Source organism: Schistocerca serialis, chromosome 9 (assembly GCF_023864345.2).
Source record: "Schistocerca serialis cubense isolate TAMUIC-IGC-003099 chromosome 9, iqSchSeri2.2, whole genome shotgun sequence".
NCBI classification, from domain to species: domain Eukaryota; kingdom Metazoa; phylum Arthropoda; class Insecta; order Orthoptera; family Acrididae; genus Schistocerca; species Schistocerca serialis.
In genome coordinates this window covers 340,746,206-340,772,286 of record NC_064646.1, presented here as the reverse complement: position 1 = coordinate 340,772,286, position 26,081 = coordinate 340,746,206, and the positions used below count along the sequence as shown (strand labels likewise).

Here is a 26,081-nt window from a genome sequence, read left to right as displayed (position 1 = left end):
AACTCAATGTGTCATCTTTACAGTGAATAGCAATATATCCTTTTCTTTATATTACTGACATTCCAACATGGAGTTCCCATTGTTTAAAGACTTTTTTTTCCATAGTATGGGTTCTGTTGACACATTCCATATCACACTGTTAATTGTGAATATGCAACTAATTAACAAGATCTTAACTGACAACAAAATGTTCTGTGTTCACAGTATAACACACATTAGGCTGTATGGTCGATGTTTTTTTTTATTTTTTTATTTTTTTTTATGGTGCAAAATTGCTACGGTCATTGGTGCCCGGTCTGTGACTTACGAAAAGGTAAAAAACGAAACTGGAAACCAGCAGAAATGGGAACGAAACTCAAAAAATTGGAGAAACTAAAAATAGAAGGAAAGCTTAAAAAAACCACTATAGAAGGGGGTTGTTTGTCCCCAAAAAGAGCTTCAAATGACTGATGTCATCTCACTGGCACTAATAACTCGAGAACGCGATCGGCTGAGCGCGCATCATCTGCTAAAATGGAAGATATATCAGGTGACAGCTGTAGACGGACGCGTAACGGAGTAAAATAGGGGCACTCAAGTAAAAGGTGTCTTACCGTCCACAGCTGAGAGCGAAGGAGGTAAAGCAGACTATGGTTTGATAAATGCAGCAACATTTGGATGTGGATACCATCTGGTCCTGGGGCGGAGGAGCGAGAAGAAGAGAGTGCATGTTGGAGTTCCTGCATGGAGAAAACACTATTATAGCTTTCACGATTTTGAGAGGAGAAAGCAAGAGGTTGCACTTCCGCTGCATGTTTCTTCGGGAGAAACGCTGGCGGGTAATTTGAAGAGCTCGAAATCTCAGCAAAGTGTTGACCCAATCAGTTAGAAATTGCGACGGGGTCCACTAACGTATCATGCGCAACAGTGAGCCCAGAGACCGGGGAGAAACTAGGCGCGCCAGATAACCGTCGAATCCGACTCCAAACTTCCGAAGAGGGAGTGAAGGTGTTAAATGAGCTAGTAAAGAAGTCCCAGCTTGCCTTCTTGCTATCGCGGATGATGCAACGGCATCGCGCACGGAACTGCTTATAGCGGATACAGTTGGCCAAAGTAGGATGGTGGCGGAAAACGCGAAGAGCACGTCGCCGCTCACGTATTGCGTCACGGCATGCCTCGTTCCACCAAGGAACTGGGGAGCGCCGGGGCAATTCGGAGGTGCGTGGTATTGAACGTTCCGCAGCTGTAAGAATAACGTCTGTAATATGTGTGACCTCATCGTCGACGCTAGGAAAGTGGCAGTCATCGAATGTCGCTAGAGACGAAAAAAGTGTCCAATAGGCTTGGGCAAACTTCCAGCATTGCGGGCGCATATATGGCAGTTGAGGCTGCAATATAAGGACACATGGAAAGTGGTCACTCAAGTGTGTATCAGCAAGGGCGAACCATTCGAAGCGCCATGCTAGCGGAACAGTACTGACCAAAAGGTCCAAATGAGAGAAATTTGTCGTGGAGGCAGACAAAAATGTAGGGCCCCAGTGTTGAGGCAAACAAGATCCACTTGGTGGAAGACTTCTATCAATAGTGAGCCACGCGGACAAGGATGTGGAGATCCCCAAAGCGGGTGGTGGGCATTGAAGTCCCCAACCAGCAAATAGGAGAGTGGAAGCTGATCAAGAAGATGAAGGAGATCAGCTCGTGTCATTGGTGTAGACGATGAAATATATACAGTACAAAGAGAGAAGGTGTATCCAGAAAAGGAAAGACAGACAGCGACAGCTTGGAAGGAAGTGTTTAAGGGGATTGGGTGATAATGGAGAGTATCATGGAGAAGAATCATGAGTCCTCCATGTGCTGGAGTGCCTTCAACAGAGGGGAGATCAAATCGGACTGACTGAAAATGGGGGGAACAAAGCGGTCATGGGGACGCAGCTTTGTTTCATGAAGACAGATGATGACCAGCGAGTAGGATCATAAGAGGATCGACAATGCATCCCGACTGGCTCGAATGCCGGGGATATTCCAGTGGATAATGGACATAGGGTGGACAGAAAATGGAGGACTGTGACCAAGGTTGCCGTCAACTCAACGACTGCTTAGAGCTTGCGACCGACAGTGTGGAACGGCATTCAGCCGAAGGCAGAAGATCCTGATCCACAGGATGTTCAGGAGCAGCTCCTGCCACCAGCGATCGGCCGGTAGATCGACCGCCAGCAGTGCGCCTCGGCGACACAGAAGACGGCTGAGGGCGGCTACCGCCAGGTGGTGCTGTAGATGAGACACGCTGTGGCGGAGAAGGAGAGGAACTGGGTTTCTTATTAGCCTTCTTGGAAACAGGATGTTTAGATGAAGGAGGAACCGATGGTTGTGAAGTTGGGGTATGTAAAAAATCTTCACGAGTAGGCTCTTTTTTGGAAGTCTTGGTGTCTGGTTTTTGGGCTCGAGATTTAGCAAAACCCGATGAAGGGTGAGCCATAGAGTGAGCAGGCGAAAGTGGGGAGGCTGAACGGGCGATCTTTGCGCTGGCCGATCTGACGACTGTAGCACTAAAGGTGAGATCACAAGTCTGCGTGACCGCCTCCTTTGTTGGCCGAGGAGAGGCAAGGACTGTGCTGTATTTACCTGTCTGAGGCATAGTGTGCTTTCGACTGGATAATAATTTTCGAGCAGCAGCAAAGGTCGACACATTTTCCTTCACTCTGATTTCCTGAATGAGCTTTTCGTCTTTAAAAATGGGGCAATCTCTAGAGGAAGCAGCGTGGTCACCCTTACGGTTGATGCAACAAGGGGATGGAGGTGGACAAGCACCATCATGGGCATCCTTGCCACACATAACACATTTGGCCGGATTGGAACAGGACTGGCTGGTGTGACTGAACCGCTGACACCGATAGCAACACATAGGGTTTGGGATGTAAGGGCGAACAGAAATTATCTCATAGCCCGTTTTTATGTTCGATGGGAGTTGAACTTTGTCAAATGCCAAGAAGACAGTACGGGTTGGAATGGTGTTCGTGTCAACCCTTTTCATGACTATGAACAGCCGTTACGCCCTGGTCAGACAGGTAGTGTTGAATTTCCTCGTCGGACAATCCGTCGAGGCAGAATGTATAAATGACCCCACGTGAAGAATTTAAAGCGCGGTGCACTTCCACCCGGACAGGGAAGGTGTGTAGCAGTGAAGTACGCAGCAATTTTTGTGCCTGGAGGGCACTGACTGTTTCTAACAACAAGGTGCCATTTCGTAATCTGGAACAAGACTTTACAGGACATGCAATTGCGTCGACACCTTTCTGAATAATGAAAGGGTTGACTGTGGAGAAGTCGTGACCTCCGTCAGACCGAGAAACAACAAGGAACTGAGGCAACGATGGAAGGACTGTCTGTGGCTGAGACTCATTGAACTTACACTTGTGAGCAGACATAGTAGAAGATGAGGAAACCATTGCGAAAGTATCCCCCATGATTACCGGCATCTCCGATGGCGCGCTCCTTCCTTGTGGGGGCCCTCTCTGAGGGCACTCCCGCCTTAGGTGTTTGTTCACACCTCAGGTCACACCTCCCGAGAAATGGACGGAGGGACCAATCGGCACTTTCGGAAGGTATCAGCTCAGGTAATCACCCCTCCCTGGGCCTGGCCGTTACCAGGGGGTACGTACGCGTCCTACCTGTCTACCCGTGGCGGGGAATTACGCGTTCCCCGTCACCGGCTACACATGGAAATGCGTGGGTCGGCCTTCAGACACGCACAGGGAGGAAAAAAGAGAAAAACAAAGGGAAAGGAAAGAAGAGAGGTCTCAAATGCCGCAGTAGAGAAAAGGGCAAAGAGAAGAGGTAAGGAAAAGAAAACGACAAAGGAAGGACGAAGACTTGCAAGCAGAGAAAGCAAAGAATGTGTTACATTTTCGAGCATCCGTCTCCGGACGTAGGCACAAAACATACTCCCAGAAGGGAAGGTACGCAGCCCGGAAAGGAAGGAAGGCCACATTAGCTCAGGGTCCCGTGCTCGCTATGCATGTATCCACAAAAGAGTTGTGGACCCCCTGGGGGGCTGTATGGTTGAAGGCTTCCTTCTTAACTATTAACTTTGTCTAGTGATTTTTGAAAGACTTCTGCTCATTTAAGTGAAGTTCATCATGTGGCTCAGTCCTTTGAAAGTGCAGCGAAGCAATAAGATGCATTCAATAAAGACTTGTCAGAAAAATGTGACTCCTATCTCGATCTGTCAGCACCACAACATGCACCCAATGTTGGCTCCTAAGCTGCATGGTGTCCATTCACTTTGACTTAAGGGGTTAAAGTGAATCTTAGACAAGATCCTCCCCTTCAGTCTATTGACAATAAGGTGCCGTCATCTACAGATTGTACAGCACCATCTCACAACTGTGAAAGTGAACTGAAGTGCAATTTAGTTGGAAATTCTGTCCCAAAACTGGCTGAATTAAAAATGTGATGTCACGTAGACAGAACATCTAATAGTAGTATTGACAATTAACACTTAAAAGCACGAAACTTTATGCTACTCCCGATTTCCTATGGGCCTGGTCAGCACCTTTTGCTACGACGCAGGCAGTTAAACTGGAACTTGATCACTTACATGCATCAGGTGTTGTGGCTTTAATCACATCTAGCAAATAGATGACATCTACAGTTTTAATTAAAAACCTTGCAGCACAATTTGAATTTGAAGCAATTTTATATAATCCATTATTACTCAATGTATTGTAGATTTTTTTCAGACTGTTTCCAGAAAAGCTACTGGCAAAGATATCAAGGAGCCATTTCTATTTTTTAAGAGATATATTCTGATGAATTCCACATAGGAGCAGAATAAAATCATTTTATGGTAACCAATACGTCTTTTTGGCCATATTACTATAATAAATTATCTTTTGGTGTTGTAAGTGTTGATGTATCACTTCAAAAATACTTACAGCAACTTATAAATGGGGCACTATGAGCTGCGAATTACCTAGATGACATCAAAGTCATTTGCATTACACAGGAGCAACAAATTAAAAAAGTTATTAAATAGACTTTAGAGACAATGTGCTCAAACTTAAATTAAGTACGTGCAGGTTCCCAGCCAATTAAATTGTGGTTGCCTCTGTTAACCATCACCCATAATACCCACTAGTTATTTATTGGTTGAAACATTTTGAGAGGTTTAATCAAACCTATTTCTAAGAAATCATTTACACAACCAGCTCACAAGCACCTGTACATTATTATTGACAATGAAACATCTGAAAGCAAGTTCTGCCTTTTCTTGCACAGTGAGGCACATAACAAGTTGAACACATCCAAAACGTTCTAACGGAAATAGCGCCTACAGCATACAACACACAATCTAGATGTGGCCTGATTTGGCTGATATGGACCTACCTTCCAGTCTGATTTATTTATCCACATGTGGCTCATGCTGAGTGACAGTACGGTCTTCTGTTTTTGACTTAGTCCAGTGCTGCGGATACTTGCTTTGGCAAGCAGTCCTTCATACACTGTCCTTCGGAAGTCTTTATTCGTGAATTGCTCCGCCTAAGTTTCTTTGTGTATGATGCATGCATTCATACATGCACATCAATAAAGTGAAAAGAAAAAGTCTATGCCATCATTTCTTACTTTTGCCATCAAAACCACAGTCTCCTTTTAGACAGTCAAAATTGTCAGGACATGTCACTATATTAGTTGAGCCACCCTTTTCCTCCCTATTTACACTTGTGGTGCCACTTTGATTGTGCACGGTGGAGCTCAGTTTTATAGCTCATTTCTCCCTCCACTTGTAAAATGCTAACACAGGATAGCTTACTCTGCTGTCAAAATCCCCTAGTTTAATCCATTTATCTTCCTTTAGTTCTGGCAGGAACTTATGTGTAGGGTTCATAGTTCCAATTGGAAATGTTTTCTGGCTTTTAGTAGATTGAAACTATTATTAAGGTGTGAAGAAATTACCACGGAAACAATACGATATTCATCATAAAGTTCTCCACATAAATCTGTCACTTCCCTTACACCAAGTCCCATTACTGGCTTCTCTTTAGCTAATTTTCCAGTATAAATTTGGAACTTGATATTATATTCAGATTCATCACACAGCATCCATATTTTATAGCCTCTTTCTCAAGCCTTGTCTCTTCTGTAGTGTTTCACTGAATTTCTACCTTCAAATTGCATCGCTGACTCGTTAACTGCCTATTTTTGATGAGGCCGATAGTATTCTGCAAACCTTTCATTCAACATTTCAAGAAATGGCTTCATTCTATAAAGTTTTTCAAAGTAGGCATGTCCTCTTTTAGGCATCATCAAATTGTCATTTGAATGGATATGATGGCTTTGACTCAGGAGAAAACGGAATCGTTTTAGTCATAAACTCAAATATATGTGACTCATTTAAATCTGGAGATGTAGATAAATAATTCTGATAATTTGGTAACTTTCTGACACTCATAAACAAATTGATACATAAGAAAAGTCTTATCTCATCTTCAGCAGTTGGAAAGAAAGGCTTTCCTTTTTGTGTGGCTTAATAACTGGTGTGAAATGTCAGCACTAAAAAGTCACAAAATATTTTATGTGGTGATGGGTTTGACATATACGTAAAAATGACTGAAGGGCCGTTTTTTCCACAAAATTGGGCAATACTTCTATTCTGAAATTCTGACTCCATTGTGGAGGATCATTCTGAACAATAGGTATACTTGCAGGTCTGACAGAGGTACCGAAATTGAGTCAGAGGCTAACGAAAGATCATTTGACAGCGTTTTTGCCACAGAAGTTTGTTTATTATTGTACAAGTGATGATTACATTTTGAGAAATTCTCATCTAAATCATTGCTATTTTCTTCTGAACATAGTTAATATAATATATCACAACTGGGTTCATATGTACTGTCACTACCAGAGTTGTCAAACAAACATATTTCATTGTCTGATGGTAATGGAAGGACCTCGAAAGGAAGTTTTTGGATTTCCTCGTCCCTAAGACACCTCCCAGCCATACTGGATGAAAGTTGTATCCTGGTAGCATGGTGATTAGCAGTGCTAACCAAGAGTAACGTACCAAAAATATGAAATGAACAAACTTCTGTCACACAACTATTGTGCTGAAGTTCATTAGCATGGACTAAATTTACATATGAAAATACTTACTTGAAAATAAAGGTCATACATATGCGCCACATTTGATATTCAAGATGAACACCAACTAAACTGCACAAAACTGCTAAAGCAAAATATGTTATATCAGTACCATGCTATCTAGTGAGAACTCCCTCAACTAAATGTGTGACTCAGAATGAGAACTGATACCCCACCCAGCTACCAGGCATCTTAAAATAAGTGGTTCAACATCGATAATCACTGCCCCTGTAAAAGTTAGGGCATTCACCCTTACCAAAGGGTGAGTGGTAGGTGGTAATGTATTCACGTCACTCAAAGCAGAGAGTCGGTGTGGAGGCTGGCCGTCCAGCCTTGCCCATTCACCCTGCGAGTGGGCAGGTGAGCACTTCTTCAGCGGTGTCCGAGCGGCACCGCTAGTTATCGGAAGCTCCAAAGTTAAACACACTATGGAGTCCCTTAGGGAGTAGTGTCCAGGGCTGAAAAGAAATCCAATTCATGTTCAGCGTGTCTGTCAGGTGGCCTCATATGTGAGATGCAGAGGGGGCCTGGCCCACAGCTATTGAGTGTACAGAGAGTGCAGGGTATAGTCGACTGCAAGTTGTAGCTTACAGCGGCACCAATGTCTGTTGTCTCGATTCTGAGGGCCGAAGGAGGAGATGCCGAAAACCGTTGGCCTCGCTCATAGCGTGAGAGTGTAATGCACAATTTGGAGCACCATTCCCAGAACTGTTCAGTGTCCTCTGGTTTGGAGCTAATTGGAGAGTCTCGACCAAAGGCTCTATCGATTCTGTGATACTTTTAGCTGCATATTTCTGGACCTGTGTTATGGGGAGGAGAATTGGAGGATCCCTCCACCTTGACAGTTTATGGGTGCACTGCACGAAGGAAGCAGCTATTTGGGTAGCACAGTACTTGTGGAGTGCATACTGTTCTTTTTTAGGCTAGGTGTTAGTACAAGATCTTCTGATGAATGCTTGTCAGTCGATACGCAGAGAAAGAAATCGGGCGGCATATAATGTAAAGATACTTCAACTGTCAAAATTTTAACAGTAAACTGTCAAAGTGCTCACAACAAAGTTTCTGTATTTACTGCTCACTGGGAAAGTTGTCCCAATCAAATTTTTCTTGGAACTGAGAACTGGCTGAAACTCAAATCAGAAAGCTCTGAAATATTTAGAAAGGTATAGAACATATAACAAAAAGACAAATTAGACATCACAAAAATGTTGTGTATATCGAGGTCAAAACTGAGTCTCACTGTGAAGTTATCTGGATGCATGTAATAGGTCTAGGTTGCCTATCTATTTTTTCCCAAATGGGAATCCCTGGAGAGAAAACAACATTCGTTTTGTGAAGCACTATTGAAAATATTTAGAGAACTCACATTTGAAGCTGACTGCAGAATTATTCTACTGCCGCCAATGTACATTTTGTGTAATAACCACAAAGATAAGATAACAGACATAAGGATTTTATTAAGGCATACAGATGGCTGTTTATCCCTTGCTCTATTTGCGAGTGAAACAGGAAAGGAAATTATATATTAGTGGTATGAGGTAGCTTCCACCATGCACCATACAGCGGCTTTTAGAGCATGTACATAGCTGTAGATGGATCTTCTCAAAACATAAAATACAAACCTTTTCTATGGCACATGTAAATCAAATCTGGAATGAAGTATACACAAACATCAACGTAGATGTTAACTCCTCTAAATTTTGTACATGGTTTGCATTAAATTTTGAGGAAACATTTCCAAATGTAGCCATTTTAACAGCAGCAGCAGCCAAGGAAAATTTATAGATAACTGTGGGTTTTAGGAAGTTCTCTCAGACTCTAAATTTTTGCAGTTCTATACTGGTACAAAAAAATGAAGTTAATAAAGTAAATAAAATAAAATAAAGTATGCAAAAAGTTGCTGCAGAAATATCATTTAATGACAAAATATTTATAATGCAGAAAATAAAGGAAAGTAGTGTGGCATATCATGAAACTGGAAAATGCTGACAAGTATAATAACACACAAATCCTACATGGGTAAAAAAATCTACTCACCAAGCGGCAGCAGAACACACACACAAAAGACTATTGCCATTGGCAAGCTTTCGGAGTCAGTGGTTCCTTCTTCAGGCAGAAGGGTTGAAGGGGAAGGAAGAAGGGTGGAGGATAAGTACTGGAGAGGTCTAGGAAACACCCAGAATGGTGGGTCAGGGGTGACTTATCGTACGGGATGAGAAAGAAAGAGTCTTCTGCCTGAAGAAGGAGCCACTGACTCCGAAAGCTTGTCAATCATTACAGTCTTAAATGTGTGTGTTCTGCTGCCGCTTGGTTAGAAGATTTATTATCTAAACAATTAAATAATTTTATCAATAATTGATTGTTTTTGTTGTTATAAATCCTAGATGGGGTAGAATAATAGAAAATCCACAGGAATTGGCATGTTCTGCAACTGGCTATTTCTCTATTATTGCCATGTAGTTGTACCAAAATCTTCCTGAAACACATGTAGCACACCCAAAGACTTAGATAACTAAACTCCACCCAAACAGGCCCTGAAAGCCCAACGGTACCACGATAGTACGGACAATGATGATGTGTTGCTTGAAGCTCTCCTGTTGGACTAGTTGTGAATGTGTTTCTCGAGCAAAATGCCAGACAGAGACAGCTACATCACCTTTCAGACGATGAACCAACAGCTTCTACGCACATTGAGAGACTGTCAATCATGCATTGCACTTCTATCAGCTGCTCCAGTGGCCTCTGTTGGGAGCCACCTACCGATATACATGTTTGCACTGGTGTCGATTCTTGCTGTTGTCACCTGAATATCTACATCACCACCGCAGTGTCATCCCTTGTACGGCCAAATCCCTCTTTGTGGTCATTGTGTTTTTAAAATAGCCTGCACTGGATCCCTTGCTGAGCTAGGCTGGTATCCTGTGTCCCTGTTCAACACATTAGTCGAGCTGCGAATTTCCACTGCTTTTTAATAACACTTTCCCAGTAAAATGACACAGACAAAAGAATTTTGGTGTTTTTGTTTTCCATACTGTGCCCTGTAGTGAGACAATGCTCAGCCATTGCAGATTTCTCTGGCTGGTCCACACGTGTGTGTCATCAATGTTTGACATATCTGTTCTCCATGTTGTGACAAGTCTGTCCAATGTACAATGTCCCGCAACTACAGGGAATCTTATAGACACAAGGCCTTCTTACACTAAGATCATCTTCCACTGAGTCCAAGTTTCATTGGCAGATGATAGACACATTTAACTTTATGTTCCTCTTATTTGCAAAGAAACTACACCGATTTGAGACAAGATGGGCATTCCTCTTTGTTCTTAACTTTTTTCCAGCTCCTCACTTTGTCTAACATGCCCCGGCTGTAAGGCATGATGAATCTCCTGTTCAGAATATCCTTTCTCTAAAAATACAGTATGGAGGTGGTGTACCTCAGCATACAAAAAGTATGCTGAAGTGAGCACGTGCTTAAACAAATTGAAAAGTCCCCCTTCAAGCTTCTTGCCAGTGAGCAACAGTGATTCCTGCAACGACACTCAAGAGAAAAGTAAGAACACATCAAAACTAATGAGAATCGCTACGCAAGTCGTAAGTCCTTGAGCCGATAGACAAAATCTTCCGAGCTGTGAATGTAGTGCTCACATTTTCCCACTGAAGGGCCGAAGTGCGCTGTTAGGCACTTTTTTCATCCAATGAGCAATACTTTGAACAGATTGACAGTGTCGAAACGGGTAGTCCCTAGTCACCCACTGTGGCCAGTCTTTAGAACTGAAATCTACAAGCTTTTTGGCAATTTGTGTACATACCTTTGTTATCTGGCCCCATGGCAGTGCATTGCTGGATTCATTTTTGCAACACTTAAATTCTCTTCATTCAAACATTAAGTTTATGATGGAGAGGTAGAAAAATGGTGAACTACTGTTCCTGGATGTGTTTCTGCACAGAAAAGAGGATGGCATTTTGGGTCACGCTGTGTGCCTTACACCTATATACACCAGCTGTCACCATCCTTTAAAATGGAGTGGCGTGCTTAGGACGTTGGTCCACAGAGCGGAAGCCATACCAGATTCAGACGAGTACCTGAAGAGCTATGCTATCTCCATACTGTATTTTTAGATAATGGATATTCCGAATGGGAGATTCACCATGTCTTATGCTCAATACTTGTTACACAACACAAGGAGCTGGAAGAAAGTAAAGAATAAAGAGGAGTGGCTATCTTGCCACACATCAGAGGTGTTTCTTTCAAAATAGGAGAAACATAAAGTTAAATGTGTCTTTTTTCCACCAATGAAATTCAAAGCTGCTTTAAGCTCAGTGAAAGATAATCTTGATTTAAGAAGGTCTGTTAACTACAAGATTCCCTGCTGTGTGATGTCATGCACTGGACGGACTTGTTGCACTGCGGACGATATATGTGTTGAACATTGACATACACGCCAGGAACAGACACAGATATCTGCAGTGGTTGAGCACTGCGCCAATACAGGACACACTATGGAATAAAAACCAAAATTCTCCTGTTGACATCTTTCTACTGGGGCTGTACTACTAAAGAAAGTACATCAGCGGGCAGCTACCAAAAGAGGCTGCTGGGCCAGCTGATAGTAGTGCACAGTATGTCTGACAGCCTCTGCACATGTGTCGAAGCTGTTGATTTATCATCTGACAGCTGGCAGAGCTGTCCCTCTCACTACTGATGATAATAGCTGTGCTACTGTCACCAAATTTGGCACACTCAGGTCTGCAATCTCTTTTCACTCTGGGTCAAACAGGAGGCTTTGATCACAGTCTCAGCAATTTGTTGACCGCACCTGAAGACAGCAGTCATCCGAGAATCATATTTACAAAATGAGCTTAAAGTCAGTAAGACTATTCAGGATTTAAAAAAATGGTAAGCACGCATGGGTGAAGTTCCATTCTCGGTTTTGAAGAAGTGCATACTCACCATACAAGCCTCAACAAGAAACATAGTATATGTCCTTTGGTTCAAGTAATTTTCCAGACTAACTAAGGCACACGTGTAATGCAGAGTATTAAAAACTATAGGCCAGTTTCACTACTGTCTGCATTTCAAAAATAACAGAATCAATCATGAAAGATACACTAACGAGTTACATGAATAAAACATTTTTAACAAAGCATAGTTTGGTTTTCGAAGTGGGAAAAGTGCAACATCAGCCATTACAGTGTTCAGGAAAGTGATATTTGAAGTGCTTGACAAGGAACACTGTGTTACAGACATATTCCTAAACTTTTAAGCTTTTTGACACTACTGACATGAAACACTACTAAACAAGATAAAATAACTAGGTGTAAAAGGAATAGCAATGTCCCAAAAACGGTGCAAAGGGCAGAAACAGTTGACATTTCTGCAGATCATTTTTCTTCAGTAAAACAATTGTCAAACAACAACTGCACCAGTTATTAAAGTTTCTTCTTTCTGACACAACTAGCAATCAGATTTGTAATAACAAGATTTTTTATTCTCATAGAACACTCCTTAAACAGAAATGGCTATTACTCAGTTTCTTGAAATTTGTTTAAATGAGTGTCTACTGCATCATAATATAGTGCTTAATAATGTCAAACAGGTTTTAACATAATTTATTTATTGAAACAATCACCCATATTTCTCATAAAGTAACCAGTTTCACGTGGTATCAGTCATCTATAATTCAAAGGGTCAGGTGTTGTGGTGTGTGACGTCATTAGGGTGCGGAGTTCTAGTTTATGAGTTGGTTGTGTTTATAGATGTCATCTTGTTGCAGTTTGTGGTGGTGGTGGTGGTGTGTGTGTGTGTGTGTGTGTGTGTGTGTGTGTGTGTGTGTGTTATGTGGGGGTCGACAGAAGCGTCCGATCCAACGCGTCGGCTTTGACCCATGACGTAAGGGTGTTGTCGTGTGTGATGTCATGACGGTGCGGAGTTTGGTTTGAGTGTGGCTGTCTCCAGTTCTGTTTTATCTTATTTTATTTACTTTTCTGATCTGTTCGTTCTATCTCGTGAGATTTTTTTTTTAATTTAAAAACACTTATTACTTATTTTAATTACCTGTTTCCTCGAATTTCTGTTTTAGTTCATTATATTTATCTTTCGGATCTGTTCGTTCTATCCCATGAGATTTTTTTTTTTTTAAAAGACAAAAAACACTAATCAGCTACTGAAGCATCTTTATCTTCTATGGGTTGCAGGGGTTACGACCCCTTGGGAGGTGGGTGGGTAATCAGGCATGGCTGTCTTCACTTACACGTTGTAGCTACGCAAGGCGTCTAAATTTGTTTATATTTAGTTTGCCCCCCACCCAAAACACCCCATTTCCCGCGCTTGTCCCGTTAGTGTCATTAGGCTTCTTGTGGAAAGTGTGTGTGTTTGTTTTTGTTTCCGCCATATTTGTGACATGGGTCAAAGCAGACAGGTGGGATCGGACGCTTCCGTATTTCCTTATGTGGTGTATTGGATTCATTAGGGCTTTGGTCCCCCCATGAACCATGGACCTTGCCGTTGGTGGGGAGGCTTGCGTGCCTCAGCGATCCAGATAGCCGTACCGTAGGTGCAACCACAACGGAGGGGTATCTGTTGAGAGGCCAGACAAACGTGTGGTTCCTGAAGAGGGGCAGCAGCCTTTTCAGTAGTTGCAAGGGCAACAGTCTGGATGATTGACTGATCTGGCCTTGTAACAATAACCAAAACGGCCTTGCTGTGCTGGTACTGCGAACGGCTGAAAGCAAGGGGAAACTACAGCCGTAATTTTTCCCGAGGGCATGCAGCTTTACTGTATGATTACATGATGATGGCGTCCTCTTGGGTAAAATATTCCGGAGGTAAAATAGTCCCCCATTCGGATCTCCGAGCGGGGACTACTCAAGAGGATGTCGTTATCAGGAGAAAGAAAACTGGCGTTCTTTGGATCGGAGCGTGGAATGTCAGATCCCTTAATCGGGCAGGTAGGTTAGAAAATTTAAAAAGGGAAATGGATAGGTTAAAGTTAGATATAGTGGGAATTAGCGAAGTTCGGTGGCAGGAGGAACAAGACTTCTGGTCAGGTGACTACAGGGTTATAAACACAAAGTCAAATAGGGGTAATACAGGAGTAGGTTTAATAATGAATAGGAAAATAGGAATGCGGGTAAGCTACTACAAACAACATAGTGAACGCATTATTGTGGCCAACATAGATACGAAGCCCACAGCTACTACAGTAGTACAAGTTTATATGCCAACTAGCTCTGCAGATGACGAAGAAATTGAAGAAATGTATGCTGAAATAAAAGAAATTATTCAGATAGTGAAGGGAGACGAACATTTAATAGTCATGGGTGACTGGAATTCGAGTGTAGGAAAAGGGAGAGAAGGAAACGTAGTAGGTGAATATGGATTGGGGATAAGAAATGAAAGAGGAAGCCGCCTGGTAGAATTTTGCACAGAGCATAACTTAATCATATCTAACACTTGGTTTAAGAATCATGATAGAAGGTTGTATACGTGGAAGAACCCTGGAGATACTAAAAGGTATCAGATACATTATATAATGGTAAGACAGAGATTTAGGAACCAGGTTTTAAATTGTAAGACATTTCCAGGGGCAGATGTGGACTCTGACCACAATTCATTGGTTATGAACTGTAGATTAAAACTGAAGAAACTGCAAAAAGGTGGGAATTTAAGGAGATGGGACCTGGATAAACTGAAAGAACCAGAGGTTGTACAGAGTCTCAGGGAGAGCATAAGAGAACAATTGACAGAAATAGGGGAAAGAAATACAGTAGAAGAAGAATGGGTAGCTTTGAGGGATGAAGTAGTGAAGGCAGCAGAGGATCAAGTAGGTAAAAAGACAAGGGCTAGTAGAAATTCTTGGGTAACAGAAGAAATATTGAATTTAATTGATGAAAGGAGAAAATATAAAAATGCAGTAAATGAAGCAGGCAAAATGGAATACAAACGTCTCAAAAATGATATCGACAGGAAGTGCAAAATGGCTACGCAAGGATGGCTAGAGGACAAATGTAAGGATGTAGAGGCTTATCTCACTAGGGGTAAGATAGATAATGCCTACAGGAAAATTAAAGAGACCTTTGGAGATAAGAGAAACACTTGTATGAACATCAAGAGCTCAGATGGAAACCCAGTTCTAAGCAAAGAAGGGAAAGCAGAAAGGTGGAAGGAGTATATAGAGGGTCTATACAAGGGCGATGTACTTGAGGACAATATTATGGAAATGGAAGAGGATGTAGATGAAGATGAAATGGGAGATACGATACTGCGTGAAGAGTTTGACAGAGCACTGAAAGACCTGAGTCGAAACAAGGCCCCCGGAGTAGACAACATTCCATTGGAACTACTGACGGCCTTGGGAGAGCCAGTCCTGACAAAACTCTACCATCTAGTGAGCAAGTTGTATGAAACAAGGTGAAATACCCTCAGACTTCAAGAAGAATATAATAATTCCAATCCCAAAGAAAGCAGGTTTTGACAGATGTGAAAATTACCGAACAATCAGTTTAATAAGCCACAGCTGCAAAATACTAACACGAATTCTTTACAGACGAATGGAAAAACTAGTAGAAGCCGACCTCGGGGAAGATCAGTTTGGATTCCGTAGAAATACTGGAACACGTGAGGCAATACTGACCTTACGACTTATCTTAGAAGAAAGATTAAGGAAAGGCAAACCTACATTTCTAGCATTTGTAGACTTAGAGAAAGCTTTTGACAATGTTGACTGGAATACTCTCTTTCAAATTCTAAAGGTGGCAGGGGTAAAATACAGGGGACGAAAGGCTATTTACAATTTGTACAGATACCAGATGGCAGTTATAAGAGTCGAGGGACATGAAAGGGAAGCAGTGGTTGGGAAGGGAGTGAGACAGGGTTGTAGCCTCTCCCCGATGTTATTAAATCTGTATATTGAGCAAGCAGTAAAGGAAACAAAAGAAAAATTTGGAGTACGTATTAAAATCCATGGAGAAGAAATAAAAACTTTGAGGTTCGCCGATGACATGTAATTCTGTCAGAGACAGCAAAGGACTTGGAAGAGCAATTGAACGGAATGGATGGTGTCTTGAAGGGAGGATATAAGATGAACATCAACAAAAGCAAAACGAGGATAATGGAATGTAGTCGAATTAAGTCGGGTGATGTTGAGGGTATTAGATTAGGAAATGAGACACTTAAAGTAGTAAAGGAGTTTTGCTATTTGGGGAGCAAAATAACTGATGATGGTCGAAGTAGAGAGGATATAAAATGTAGACTGGCAATGGCAAGGAAAGCGTTTCTGAAGAAGAGAAATTTGTTAACATCAAGTATAGATTTAAGTGTCAGGAAGTCATTTCTGAAAGTATTTTAATGGAGTGTAGCCATGTATGGAAGTGAAACATGGACGGTTAATAGTTTGGACAAGAAGAGAATAGAAGCTTTCAAAATGTGGTGCTACAGAAGAATGCTGAAGATTAGATGGGTAGATCACATAACTAATGAGGAAGTATTGAATAGGATTGGGGAGAAGAGAAGTTTGTGGCACAACTTGACGAGAAGAAGGGATCGGTTGGTAGGACATGTTCTGAGGCATCACGGGATCACCAATTTAGTATTAGAGGGCAGCGTGGAGGGTAAAAATCGTAGGGGGAGACCAAGAGATGAATACACTAAGCAGATTCAGAAGGATGTAGGTTGCAGTAGGTACTGGGAGATGAAGAGGCTTGCACAGGATAGAGTAGCATGGAGAGTTGCATCAAACCAGTCTCAGGACTGAAGACCACAACAACAACAGGGCTTTGGTGTTGGCAAAGTGCAGTTTTTGAGAGTGTCTGACAAGAATTGAAATTGGTTTCATTGGGTTACCAATAAAATTTTTTTGTTTGTTCATGTGATTGCATTGTTGACATATGTTATTGGTTTGCTATTTCTGGCGCGGTAAGACAGTTAATTTATTGTGTGGTTTCTTTTATAGGTATGGATATGACTATGAAATACAATAGTGCGAGGTTGTGTGCGGAGATGGGTGACGACATGCTCAGACTGTTGGCAGAGATTGTGAAATACAGTGTGTGCTGGGAAAACATGAGGTTGGCGAGAGTTTCGGCGTCTCGGACCAGGGGCTGTTATATGTGGCGGTGTCAAAAGGATAATGTTTGGGGCTCCATCAGATGCAGTATCTGGTTTGAGAAATCTAGGTTGGCCAATAGACAGATTATTTTGATGACTTACTATTTTTGTTATAGTCCTCTATCAGTTTTTGCACACATAAGACTGGACTGAGTGAGAAGACGGTTTTAGATTGGTTTTCTTTTTGTGGAGAAGTGTGTTTGGAATATGTGAAGCATAGGGGTAAGTCAGATGGGTCGAGGGTGGTGGTCACGATAGATGAATCTCAGTTTGGGAAGAGAAAGTATTGGGGGGGGGGGGGGGGTAAGTCTCCGTTTGGTTTATGAGTGTAGGGGGGGTGTTATTTTGGGAGGCGGGTATGTGGATTGTGTTTTCAGGGTTTTAGAGGGGCGTAATAAGAGGGAATTGGTGGGGTTAATTGAAGAGTATCTACAGGAGGAGAATACTGCAATGTCAGATGCTTTTTCATCATACAGGGGATTGGAGAAGAGGAGATATGATCATTTAGTTGTAGACCATAGTTTAATAGTTCAAAAATTATGAAATTGGGGTGTGACCCAATACAATAGAGGGCTCTTGGGGGATGGTTAAATCAGTCATAGGGAGGGGGGACAGGTGCTCTTTTAACCTGCAATCTCATTTAGGCCTAGATTAGCACTGCTGGCAGAAGAGCGTCCCTGGGGTGTACTGCATTTTTCGCGTTTTTTTGGAGGGCAGTTAGTAAAATGTGGTTACCTGAGGGTTTTGCGTGTGTGTGTGTGTGTGTGTGTGTGTGTGTGTGTGTGTGTGTGTGTGTGTGTGTGATTGGGGTGGCTAACCTAGTGTGTGGCGCCGGTATTTGTTTGCGGTAAGTAGCCGTTTTTTTATCTATTGTTTGCGAGTTGTGATGTTTTGTGGGTTTGGTTTTATTTATTGCACTTGTAGGTGTTTGTTTCTGGTTACCGTCAGCTGTGGTTGACCTATATATGTTTAACGAAGCGTCAGATTCCACATGTTGTCATTGCAGATGTATGTGTTTTGGTATCATCAGCTGTGGTTGACCTATATAGGGTGATTCACAAAGATATGCAAATATTTTAATATGTTAAAACAAAAGTTCATATAAAAGTTCGCAAATGTTTAGTTACGGAGTTATGGCTAGTAAAAAAGATTTTTACTGACATTTAGCAACTTCACTAATATGAAGCCATTCCAAAACTGTACGAGGTTACAGTAAAGCACAGTTTCTATTTATTTTCTATTTATTTTGTTGTTACTGATCTGGAGAATCTAATAAAATATGTATTTGCAGTAGTCTTCCAGAACATCCACAGAAACAAGGAAGTAATTTTGAAAAATTTTTAATTCATTAACTACGTGGCCCAATTTGTTTTTTCAAATTCCAGACAATTGCACGAGGTTTTCAACAGAAGTTGTAGAGAATTTAATTTTGGAAAAATGATGGTATTGGTTGGTTGGTTTGGGGGATTAAAGGGACCAGACTGCTATGGTCATCGGTCCCTCTTTCCAAAGACAAAGAACACCCACAGAGAATAAAAACGAGGAACAGAAGAGATCACAGACGATACAGAACAAGAGAAACTGAGACAAAGACAAGACAAAATGAACTAAAATCACACAGAGTGTGACGGTGGTTGGCTGACCATAGAAAGAAAAAAGGAAAAGCCAACCACTTAGAAACACATTAAAAAAAAACATCAGTTGAAAATCATAGGCCAAAGGCCAGAATCAACACAAAACAATAAAATAAAACAGAAACACTCAGATTAAATGATAAAATCCCCCTGCCCGAATAAAACGTAAAACTAAGTCAGCCATAGTGGAGTCGTCGGTTAAAAGGACAGGGAGCATATCAGGCAGCGCAAATGTCTACCTGACCACAGCTAAAAGGGGGCAGGCAAACAGAATGTGGGCCACTGTCAAAGCCGCCCCGCAGCGACATACAGGAGGGTCCTCCCGGCGCAGTAAATAACTGTGTGTTAGCCGGGAGTGGCCAATGCGGAGCCGACAAAGGACGACGGAGTCCCTGCGGTTGGCTCGCATGGATGACCGCCACACAGTCGTCGTCTCCTTAATGGCACGGAGTTTATTGGGTGTAATCCGATCGCGCCATTCAGCGTCCCAAAGCGCAAAAACTTTTCGGCGGAGGACTGCCCGCAAATCAGTCTCTGGGAGGCCAACATCCAGAGATGGTTTACACGTGGCCTCTTTCGCCAGGCGGTCAACATGTTCATTGCCCGGGATACTGACATGACCGGGGGTCCACACAAAGACCACAGAGCAGCCGCAACGCGCAAGAGTATGCAGGGACTCATGGACAGCCATCACCAGACGAGAACGAGGAAAACACTGGTCGAGAGCTCGTAAACCGCTCAGGGAATCGCTACAGATCACGAAGGACTCACCTGAGCAGGAGCGGATATACTCTAGGGCTCGAAAGATGGCGACTAGCTCAACAGTGTAAACGCTGCAGCCAGCCGCCAAGGACCGTTGTTCGGAATGGTCCCCTAGAGTTAGCGCATACCCGACACGACCAGCAACCATCGAACCGTTGGTGTAAACAATTCCAGAGCCCTGATACGTGGCAAGGATGGAATAAAAGCGGCGGCGGAAGGCCTCTGGAGGGACCGAGTCCTTCGAGCCCTGTGCCAAGTCGAGCCGAAGGCAAGGGCGAGGAACACACCACGGGGGTGTACGCAGAGGCGCCTGGAAAGGAGGCGGAACAGGGAAAAACCCAAGCCCGCAGAGAAGCTCCTCGACGCGTACGGCGATCGGACAACCCGACCGGGGCCGACGGTCCGGCAGATGGACAACCGACTGCGGGAACAGGACACGGTAATTTGGATGCCCGGGCAAACTAAAAACATGGGCAGCATAAGCAGCCAGTAATTGTTGGCGTCGTACCCGCAGTGGAGGGACACCTGCCTCCACTAGTACGCTGTCCACAGGGCTGGTGCGGAAAGCACCAGTGGCAAGGCGTATCCCGCTGTGGAGAATTGGGTCCAGCACCCGTAACGCAGATGGGGATGCTGAGCCATAAGCCAGGCTCCCATAATCCAGACGGGACTGGATTAATGCCTGGTAGAGCCACAACAGGGTAGAGCGGTCGGCGCCCCAGCGGGTGTGGCTCAAGCATCTCAGAGCGTTTAGATGCCGCCAACACGTCTGTTTCAGCTGCCGGATATGAGGCAGCCAAGTCAACCGGGCATCGAAAACCACCCCCAAAAACCTGTGGGTCTCCACCACAGCAAGGAGTTCTTCGGCAAGATAAAGCCGCGGCTCAGGATGGACTGTTCGGCGCCGGCAGAAATGCATAACGCGGATCTTGGCTGCCGAAAACTGAAACCCATGCGCTACAGCCCAAGACTGCGCCTTATGGATAGCGCCCTGTAGCTGACGTTCAACAGCTGCAATGCCAGTAGAGCTGTAGTAAAGGCAGAAGTCGTCAGCATACAGGGAAGCGGAGATAGAATTTCCCACGGCCGCAGCAAGCCCGTTAATGGCTATTAAAAACAGACAGACACTTAAAACAGAGCCCTGTGGCACACCGTTCTCCTGGACGTGGGAGGAATTATACGAGGCCGCGACTTGCACGCGGAAGGTACGACACGACAGAAAATTGTGGATAAAAATCGGCAGAGGACCCCGAAGACCCCATCCATGAAGCGTAGAAAGAATGTGATGACGCCATGTCGTATCGTATGCCTTCCGCATGTCGAAAAAGACAGCGACCAGGTGCTGACAGCGGGCAAAAGCAGTACGGATGGCCGACTCCGGGCTCACCAGATTGTCGGTGGCGGAGCGGCCTTTACGGAACCCACCCTGAGACGGAGCCAGAAGGCCCCGAGACTCCAGTACCCAATGCAAGCGCCGGCTCACCATCCGTTCAAGCAACTTACAAAGAACGTTGGTGAGGCTAATGGGACGATAGCTGTCCACCTCCAGAGGGGTCTGTCCAGGTTTCAAAACGGGGATGACAATGCCTTCCCGCCATTGCGACGGAAACTACCCCTCAACCCAAAGACGGTTGTAAAGATCGAGAAGGCGCCGCTGGCAGTCCACTGAAAGGTGTTTCAGCATCTGACAGTGGATGCCATCTGGCCCAGGAGCGGTATCAGGGCAAGCAGCTAGGGGTACTGCGAAATTCCCACTCACTGAATGGAGAATTGTAAGATTCCGGTTGGTTGGTGCGAAACGAAAGGCTCCGACGTTCCAGCCGCTCTTTAATGGAGCGGAAGGCCTGGGGGTAATTCGCAGAAGCGGAACTCATAGCAAAATGCTCTGCTAAGCGATTTGCAATGACGTCGGAGTCAGTACAAACGGCTCCATTCAGTGAGAGCGCAGGGACGCTGGCAGGGGTCCGATAGCCGTAGACGCGTCGAATCTTGGCCGTGACATGGAGGCCAATGGTGGACACATACCGCTCCCAGCACTCCTTCTTGCCTTGGCGGATAAGGAGGCGGGCCCGTGCACGCAGCCGTTTGAAGGCAATAAGGTGGGCTAAGGAGGGATGTCGCTTGTGACGCTGGAGCGCCCGCCAGCGATCTTTAATCGCTTCAGCGATCTCAGGCGACCACCAAGGCACAGCCTTCCGCCGAGGGGACCCAGAAGAACGGGGAATGGCAGATTTGGCGGCAGTAACGATTCCGGTGGTGACCGATTGAACCACCGCATCAATGTCGTCAGTAGAGAGAGGCTCAAAAGAGGCAGCGGAGGAGAACAAATCCCAGTCAGCCTTATTCATAGCCCATCTGCTAGGGCTATGAGAAGAGTGACGCTGTGGTAGTGACAAAAAGAGCAGAAAGTGGCCACTACCACACAGGTCGTCATGCACACTCCATTGGACAGACGGTAAGAGGCTATGGCTACAGATGGAAAGGTCAATGGCGGAGTAGGTGCCATGCGCCACACTGAAGTGTGTGAAGGCACCATCATTTAACAGCGAGAGATCGAGCTGCGACAATAAATGCTCAACGATGGCGCCTCGACCTGTGGCCACTGACCCACCCCACAGAGGGTTATGGGCGTTGAAGTCGCCCAATAGCAAGAAAGGTGGCGGCAATTGGGCGACCAGTGCAGCCAGGACATGCTGCGAGACATCACCATCCGGTGGAATGTAAAGACTGCAGACGGTAACAGCCTGTGGCGTCCACACGCGTACAGCGACAGCCTCTAAAGGCGTCTGGAGAGGGACAGACTCGCTGTGCAGAGTGTGAAGGACATATATGCAGACGCCACCAGACACCCTTTCATAAGCAGCCCGATTCTTAAAATAACCCCGATAGCCACGGAGGGCGGGGGTTCGCATTGCTGGAAACCAAGTTTCCTGGAGAGCAATGCAGAAGAAAGGGCGAAGGCTGATAAGTTGGCAGAGCTCAGCTAGATGGTGGAAAAAACCGCCGCAGTTCCACTGGAGGATGATATTGTCCATGGCTGAGAAAGGCGTGAAAGGACTGGGAAGGCAATTTACGCCGCTTGTTCACTCACTGCCACCGATTCAGTGCCCGTACGAGAGGCATCCATGGCGTCTGAGGGACCAGCGAGATCAAGGTCCTCAGCGGACGCTAGAATCTCGACTTCACCCTCAGACGCAGAGCGCAAAAGGTGCGGTGGGGTTGGTGCCACCGCAAGTTCTTTGGCCTTAGAGGTCTTTTTCTTGGACTTCTCTCGCTGAACCTTGGGTTTCACCGGCTGGGAAGGCTTCACCGATTCAGTCTCCGGGACAGAGGAGGATCGTGAAGCCCTACGCCCGGCCGCTGGTGAGGACTTATGCCACTGGCGGCCGTCATCCTTCCCGCTGGTGGAACCCTGGGAAGGGAGGGTCCCAAGGGAACTCTTACGGGCGAGAGTAGCTGAAGAAGTTAGACGCTTCTCCGGATGAGAAGCGGGGACAGACGTCCCCGACGGGTGGGAGGAGGTTGCTCCTGAGGTAGGTGGTGCAGGAGCAACCGGTTGGGTAGAGCCCCCCATGGGCAAGGGGGCAGGAGGAGTCTTACTGCTTATCGAGCTGGCTGGAAGTCTCGAAACTGATGGGGCTAGCACAGGTGTTGTAGCAGCTGCATAAGATGATGTCATTCTCACAGGATGGAGTCTGTCATATTTCCTTTTGGCCTCAGTGTAGGTCAGCCGGTCCAGGGTCTTATATTCCATGATTTTGCGCTCTTTCTGAAAGACTTTGCAGTCAGGCGAGCAAGGTGAATGGTGCTCCCCGCAGTTGACGCAGATGGGAGGCGGGGCACATGGAGTATCGGGATGAGATGGGTGTCCGCAATCTCGACATGTGAGGCTGGAAGTGCAGCGGGAAGACATATGGCCGAACTTCCAGCACTTTAAGCACCGCATCGGGGGCGGGATATAGGGTTTGACGTCACATCGGTAGACCATCACCTTGACCTTTTCCGGTAACGTATCACCCACGAAGGCCAAGATGAAGGCACCGGTAGCAACCTGATTGTCCCTCGGACCCCGATGAACGCGCCGGACGAAATGAACACCTCTACGTTCTAAGTTGGCGCGCAGCTCGTCATCAGACTGCAAAAGGAGGTCCCTATGGAAAATAACACCCTGGACCATATTTAAACTCTTATGTGGTGTAATAGTAACGTTAACATCCCCCAACTTGTCACAAGCAAGTAACCTGCATGACTGGGCGGAGGATGCCGTTTGTATCAGTACTGACCCAGAGCGCATTTTAGACAAGCCCTCCACCTCCCCAAACTTGTCCTCTAAATGCTCGACAAAGAACTGAGGCTTTGTGGAGAGAAAAGACTTCCCATCAGCTCTCGTACAAACTAAGAATCGGGGCGAATAACTGGTACCTCCATCCTGAGACTTACGCTCTTCCCACGGCGTGGCCAGGGAGGGGAACGTTTTCGGATCGTACTTCTGAGCATTAAATTGAGCCCGAGAACGCTTAGAGACTGCTGGCGGCTGGCCGCCAGCGAGAGATGATGTACCACGCTTCATTGCGGGTCATCCGCCCTGATGCCACCTACTCCGACCAAGGGCCCTCCCCACGGGCGCCACCCAGCCACAGCAAAGGCCACCTGGCAGGATGGCCGTTGCCGGGAGTCCCGATACCCCAGGAGGATAGGCATCTACTCCTTGGCATACGTGGGGAGTTAACGGCGCAGGCACCAGTAGAGCGATCCCTGTGTTGTCAGGGGGCTACAACCAAGAGGGTACATGGCGGTCCCCCAACAACGGACTGGCTACCGTGCTGGATCTTAGGTGCAAAAATGTCCAAGGTCGTCGTCGCAGTTAAAAGAAACACTGCAGAGGGCAGCGTGGTAATCGCACCCAGGGACGTATTCTCGCCCAAGAGATCGAAAACGAGCGGGACACCATTGCAACGACGAGCAATCCGGCTAAAGGTCTAATTGCACGACGGATACAGTGCACCATGTAAGGCGCCCATCCCCAATTGGCTCGCTCTTCGGAATAATTTAGAAAGATGGAGGTCAAACCCGAGAGGGGACCATCACATAAGGCCGAAACATTTGAGACTCCTTTTAGTCGCCTCTTACGACAGGCAGGAATACCGCGGGCCTATTCTGATCCCCGAACCCGCAGGGGGGTTGAAACTCCTTTTAGTCGCCTCTTACGACAGGCAGGAATACCTCGGGCCTATTCTTACCCCGGACCCGCAGGGGGGAATGATGGTATTAACATTAACTGAAACTCCAACAGTTACTATGTGGTTTCACTTAAAATGCAATGTTGTTATTATGTCCTATCACTGAATAATACAGAAAAATAGCTCGTTGCAAGGTTAGGAAATGACTGAAACATCTCATTAACAGTTGCCAACAATGACAAACATTTCTACATTCTTAATGGAAAGTAAATAAATTTATCTATATAATAGTCCTTGCTTCTCTGGATGTTCTGGAAAACTACTGCAGATACACGTGTGGTACATGTTTCATTAGATTCACCAGACCAACAACACCAAAATAAAAGGAAATCATGCTTTACTTTAACCTCGTACAGTTTTGCAATGGCTTCATATTAGCGAAGCTGCTAAATTTCAGGTAAAATCTTTTATCAGCCATAACTAAACATTTGCGGGCATATGTTTATATGAACTTTTTCTTTGGTTTTACTTGTACAATAACATATTAAAATAGTTGCAAATCTTTGTGAATCACCCTGTAAACGTTAAGGGAAGTGTCCGATTACAAATTTGTGTCATCATAGCTGTGTGCTTTGGTATCGTCAGCTGTTGCAGCGCAAGGAAAGTTGACCTTTATGGATCAAGGGAAGTATCCGATTCCAATTTCTGTTGTTTTAGTTGTGATTTTGTGGTATCGATAGTTGTGGTACAATTCTAATTTTTGTAGGTTTTAATTTTGTGGTACTGACAATTGCAGTTGAGCTACGTAGGTGAAAGGAAGTGACCGATACCTGTGGATTTTGTGGGAATTTTGTGTTGTTTATTGTCGGTTTTTTGTCATCGTTTTGTATGATTTGGGTGTGTGGTGCGCGTTTTTATATGTTTGTATTTAGCTTGTCCCCACCCTAAAACTCCCAATTTCCAGCACTTGTCCCATTAGTTTGATTATATTTTTGGAGGGAGATCTTATTGTAGTATTTGTATGTATTGTCGTGTATTGTGTATTGCCATATTTGGAGACACTGAAAATGGCCATTTCTGCCATACTGACAATGTCATGGGTCAAAGCAGACAGATGGAATCAGATGCTTCTGTAATCCCGATTCGTATTCCGGTGTTAGCAGGGAATATGTGGGAAAAATCTGAATGTGTGTCAGTATATAAATAAGCTTAAAATGGTAAGTCGATTAGTTTTACAATGCAGATCCTTTTTTTTTATGTACATTATCTCGTATATGGGTCAAG

The 26,081-nt window shown here is 44.7% G+C and overlaps 1 protein-coding gene across 1 annotated transcript in view; it reads right to left on the bottom strand.

Moving 5' to 3' along the window:
• The window catches only part of LOC126419910 (E3 ubiquitin-protein ligase MARCHF8), a 109,769-nt gene that overhangs the window by 82,422 nt on the left and 1,266 nt on the right, over positions 1 to 26,081 (bottom strand). The gene's annotated exons all lie outside the window — the stretch shown is intronic.